The following is a 6,016-nucleotide window of genomic DNA, read 5'->3' as shown; positions in this document are numbered from 1 at the left end:
TGTAAGAGCAGCCGATTGAAATTCAGCTAGCAACTTATCTGAAGTGGCCATAGAGGCTGCATAGGCTTTGATGCTTTGCTCTTCCTCCTTCACTGTCTGCTGTACACTTTTGAGTCTCCTACCGCCATATTTCCTATCATCCTTATCTTGGTGCCACTCTTAAACTGGTACCCATAGTGAGTCTTCTCCAGCATATTGCTTAGAGGGTTTAGGCATATGCAGAAGAGCAGCGGTGATAAGGAGTCACCTTGATAGATGCCTCGCTTAATTTTTACACTCGCCAGCTTTTTGCCATTAGCCTCCAGTTCCGTCTTCCATTTATTCATTGACATCTTGATGAATGCCACAAGAGCAGGGTGGACATTGTACATACTGAGACACTCAAGTATCCAACTATGGCGAATTGAGTCATAGGCCTTTTTGTAGTCAATCCAAGCCATGGCAAGATTGGTATGCCTTCTCCTGCTGTCTTGACAGACCGTCCGATACACCAGTAACTGATGTTTGGCTCCTTGGGTGTTGCACCCAATTCCTTTTTGAACATTGGTCATATAGTGACTCATGTGCTCTTCCAGTTTGTCTGCAACTATTCCTGAGAGCAGTTTCCAGGTGGTGGGCAAGCACGTTATTGGTCGATAGCTTTTGGGAATCGGCCCCTGCTTTGGATCTTTTATCAGAAGTACAGTTCGTCCTTTGGTCAGCCATTCCGGATGGTTGCCTTCTTCTATTAGGCATTCCATTTGCTTAGCCATTCTAGTGTAAAGGATTGAATCATGTCATGGCCAGGTGCTGCCCAGTTCTTCATACGCTGCACTCTGCACTTGATGTCCACTTCGCTGATGGTGAGTCCTTGCTGAGCCACAGTGTTTTAGTGGCTCTCTTTAAGCCTTTTTAGCCAATTTGCAGTGGTGTTATGAGTAGTCTCTTTCTCCCAGATGTCCTTCCAGAACTTTGAGGTGCTGGATCGGGGAGGATCTGACATTGGCCTCCGCAGTTCACCTTTGAGCTGAGAATACACTTTAGATGGATTATTGATGAACAGTTGGTTCATTCTCTTGTTATCCTGCTCTTTGGTGTACCGCTTCAGTCATGCCGAGATTGCTGCTGTTTGGCAGATTCTAGAGCTTCTATTGTGGCTTCGGCTCTAAAGTAGATTAAGGCATTAGTCTCACTGATCGATTTAGTTGAGATCGACTTCAGTGCCAAGTTAATGTCTTCTAACGTCTTCGAGTATGGTCTTGCTAACTCTCCGTAGTGGTACCCTGCTTCCATAATCATTAGCAGCTGGCATATCGTTGATGATATTTTCCGCAAGCTCTTTCACCCTTGGGTCAAAGTCAAAGTGCATGTCTTCTTCAACTTGTGAGTCAACACAAGATTGTGTATGTGTGACGGTGTGTGTTGATATGCACTCCTTGTTGGTCGAGGTTACTTGGGTGTACTGTTCCTTAATTTCATCTACCTCAAGTTCTGATATGAGGTGCCGCTTGATTATGTTACTTCTCTGAGCTACAAGTTGCTTAGCGGTTAGTAGCAATTCAGGGCGCATGTTTATCCACAGTTGACGCATCCTTCCCATATAGCCCCAATTTTGAGGTTCACTCATAAAGTAGCACTGCATGAGGTCCGTGTTATCAGTCCGAGTCCATTTCATCCGTTTTGAACGAGTAGCCCATTTTTCACTGCCTGGTCCTGATTCAGCTACAAGCAGCGCGGACCTTGTTTGACCAGGCGGCGTCCGAGCCGGCATGGCTTTGGTTATTGCACTCATCATAGAGGTTGTAGACATTATACAAGCAAGGGTCTTGTCTAAGGACCACCAGAAGGGTGCAGTTGTTGGGGTTTGAACCTAGGACCTAATGATCACTGTCCCGATACCTTACCAACTGCGCTATCTGTCCTTATATATATATATATATACATATATATACATATACATATACATATACATGTATATACAGTATATATATACATGTATATATATACAGACATTTATATACATGTTATATATATATATATAAATATATATATAGGAAACCTAATGGCCAATACAGAGTCGCTAATCATGGCAGCCCAGGAGCAAGTGCTCCCAACAAGGCAACTCCAAACGAAAATCTATCACACTAGAGACGATCCTAGATGCAGACTGTGCAAAGATGCACCTGAGACCATCCAACACATCATCAGTGGATGCAAGCAGCTAGCAGGAAACGCATACACTGAGCGGCATAATCATGTCGCAGGTGTTGTGTATAGAAGTCTATGTGATGAGTATGGCCTTAATAAACCACAACACTGGTGGGAAGCTCCTGGTAGGGTCAATGAAAATGACCGCGCTAAGATCCTCTGGGACTTCTACATCCAAACTGACAAGCATGTCTTAGCAAACCAACCAGATATAGTGGTGGTAGACAAGGAAAACAAAAGGGCTACTATAATAGATATAGCAGTACCCAATGACTACAATATAGCCAGCAAAGAAAAAGAAAAGGTAGAGAAATATCTCCCTCTTGGAGAAGAGATTGAAAAATGCTGGAATGTAAGAACAACTGTAATCCCAGTAGTTATTGGGGCACTGGGCGCAATAACACCAGCGCATAAAATGTGGTGCATAACAATCAACTCAGGTGAGTTGCAGAAAAGTGCGCTATTGGGATTATATATAGTGTATATTATATTAGGTGTATATAGTTAAGGGTGTATAATGCTGTAACAAAGGCTGAGTGAGTTTTAAGAAATGAGAATTATTCCTTAAGATTTTAGTCTGTAAATAAGAGGGTATACTGAAATTCAGTACTTATCCCATGTCAAAATATAGAGTTAAAAGTATACATCTTTAGAAATTCTTTTGTAATATCTATGTGATTCAATAAACCCAATTCACTTCGATTATGTGTGAGTCACTCTAAGTGGATGAGTCTATTGTCTAGAGGATAACTCCACATTGATCAACCATGAAACTAATAATCAAAAGCAGTCGCTATAACTGCTAGAATCACAAGACATGCCCACAACTCTATTTAATAAACATACACCTGCAAACTACTTTCTGTAGTGCTTGTATCTACTTAACTGGTGAAAGATATCGTCAAGACATCAAAGATTATTTTATACTTTACCCTTCTGTGTAGTTCTGTTGCTGCTGCTGCCGATAGTCCTTCAATAAACTCTGTACACCAGTTTAGTAAAAATTCTCTTTGATTTTGTCAGTGATGAGCGTGAGTACTTAACCGAAAATGGGCTAGTCAGCGTACGCCCCCTCCATTGTGATAAGGGCAGCAAAACTTCTAGTTAGTTAATTTATTGATATATCACACTTGATTTGCTTGCAATTGTTGTAGCTGGACTAATCAATAATTTCACTCAATTCTATATCGGCTAGTGAAAGACGGCTCTGGCCTCATATAGCATTGCTTTCTTTTCTTCTAGTTTCTAAGAATCACTTGAACTTGAATGGAGTGCTCTGACTGCTATTGTTGACATTAACAATGAGCTCCTAAACAGAATAAATTAGAGTACTATGTAAAGCGAGGTGAACTTTGAAAGAAAACAACATAAGACAGTCCAGTTTGATCCAATCATCATAAGAAATTTGTTTTGCATATTTGACACGTCCATAAAATTAATCTTTTAAAATATTTTCATGTCTTATTTCCGTCTTAAGGTTTTTGAAAGGTGGTTAAACAAACTTTCTACTTGACAGAGAATTTCTATTAATGACGCTTAGATCAGCTTTTTTGATTCTTGAGGTTCTAGACAAACCAGAGTTAAGTACATGTACAAGCAAATATTATGAATGGAGCGTTTGATGTTCTGCGCTATGTGCTAGAACTAGCTTAGCATAGAATATCAGTTTTGGTGCATGTTTAACTATTACATGAACACTTTAGTACACATATAGCTATTAATTTTACTCATGCTGCCTGCTGAGTACTGTTTCAGCTAATGAAGCTTCGTCAGCGCAGTTTAGAGCCAGCAAGGGAAATAACTCCCATTGCCAATAAAAGTTGAATTCCTGCTATCAAACGATTTGGTTGTGTCATAATCTTTAAGAAGATCAATGCGTGGCACAAAAGTGCTTTAGCTATTATTTTTCTACAGTTCTGAAAAAATCTTTACCTACAAACATAGCCATGAAGGGATATACTTGCACGTCACAATAATTCCACAGACTTTTTGCATATATTGAAAGTTTGGCAATAATTGAGTGGTTTTCCTTCATGACAAAAACATTGTCTTTTTAATTTTGACAAAAGAACACCTCTGTTCACCTAAAATGCAATGTAGAAAGCGCAGGTGATTGAAATAATTTTTTACACAATTTAGCATATAAAATGTTTTAATGTAGATGAATTAGTATGGATACTAAAAGGTATAGATGTGAAATTTTTTGTGCAACGGCTATATAAAAAGTGCATAAAATACAGAAACAAAGTTATACTTAACTAGAACATGAAGAGGTATGCAGCTATATAAGATAAAGCACTTGCAATGCATACATGTAAATACAGAAAGGTGTTCATATATAAAACATGTTTTCAGCTTTAGTGTTTGTGTAATCTTAATATGAAAATGTTGCTGATAATGATGGTCGACAAGAGCATCAAAATTGCAGCTCCAAAAAAACCAAACCACGCTGTCAAAACAAAACCACGCTGTCAAAACCAAACCACGCTGTCAAAACCAAACCACGCTGTCAAAACAAAAACCACGCTGTCAAAACAAAACCACGCTGTCAAAACAAAAACCTCCTCTAAACGGCAAGTTTGCCTTAAATGTCTAATAGATCAAAAGTGAAATTTATAATTCGATTTAGTAGAATAAAAGAAACACATATATATATATATATATATATATATATATATATATATATATAGCCATTTAAAATTTTATCCATCATTCATACATACATATGCTTTTATTGTTATACGTAAAAGCTGTCCACTTTTGCAAAAGTAGCTTTCATCAGAAACTTTCAAGTAAACTTTCTAAATACCTTAGCGTAACATCAAGAACTTGCCGTAGAGTTTTGTCAGTCTGTGTTCTACAACAAAATTACCTTAACTTGTTTATCAACTAACAATGATAACAAAGTAACTGAAACTACAAAATTAGATGATGCTTTATCCAGCAGCAACTGTGTCTGTTGGTAATTTACCTAGCTTTACCTCAGTTATAAATGAATACATTAGCTAAGCAATGTTTTAGTATTTGTAACTCAGTATTCAGCAACTTTATTTTTCAGCTTAATATATTGTTGTGGAAGTCAGCGCTGACTATTCATTTGCAAGTGGGTTCGGCGTACAAGTTGTTTTACACCGAATAAGTAATAGCTTTTATGTACAACTGTATTTGTTGCAAGCAAGATGACTGGTGAATGAGGATGGCTCTTTATTTACACAAGCTCTATGAGCATGAAAAATTAGAACAACTAGATACATTCACTACAATCAAGCGTAATGCTGAAATGAGTTACAAATAATAAACACTCGAACAGTTACACTTGTAGATGTAAAAATGTAAAGATATATATGTATATACAAAGCTGCACAAAGTTAGGTTAATGTTACCACTATGCTCTTAATGCAGATTAGGAACGTAATTCTCAGTCCTTAGGTTCTGTCGTTCATAGTCTATATCACTTGCTCTGTGCTCTTTGTTCTCTCACCAGAGTATCTTCTCTTGTTGCATATCCTCACCCCTCCTGCTTAACACTGGAGCACCTTTGCTTATATAGCAAGGCTGGGTGTTAATCCATGGACTTTCTGCCGAAGCTGGCTTTTGGCCTAATCTGAGAATAGTTGAACACTTATGACAATTAGAAAAAGCTCAGCTCATTAAATCCATCACAATATAATCAATAAACCTGCACAGTAATTCCATTATATGCTAATAGGTGTCGAAGTTGAAACAAACATAAAAATCGTTTTGTAAGAAGCTAATGTTACCTCAGTATAGAGCAGACAACTCTTCGTGTAAGCTCAGTCATATCAGAGTTGTTTTCCAATGTTTGTAA

This window comes from Watersipora subatra, chromosome 10 (genome assembly GCF_963576615.1).
Source record: "Watersipora subatra chromosome 10, tzWatSuba1.1, whole genome shotgun sequence".
Lineage (NCBI taxonomy): Eukaryota > Metazoa > Bryozoa > Gymnolaemata > Cheilostomatida > Watersiporidae > Watersipora > Watersipora subatra.
Note: the sequence above shows the minus strand (reverse complement) of the source record.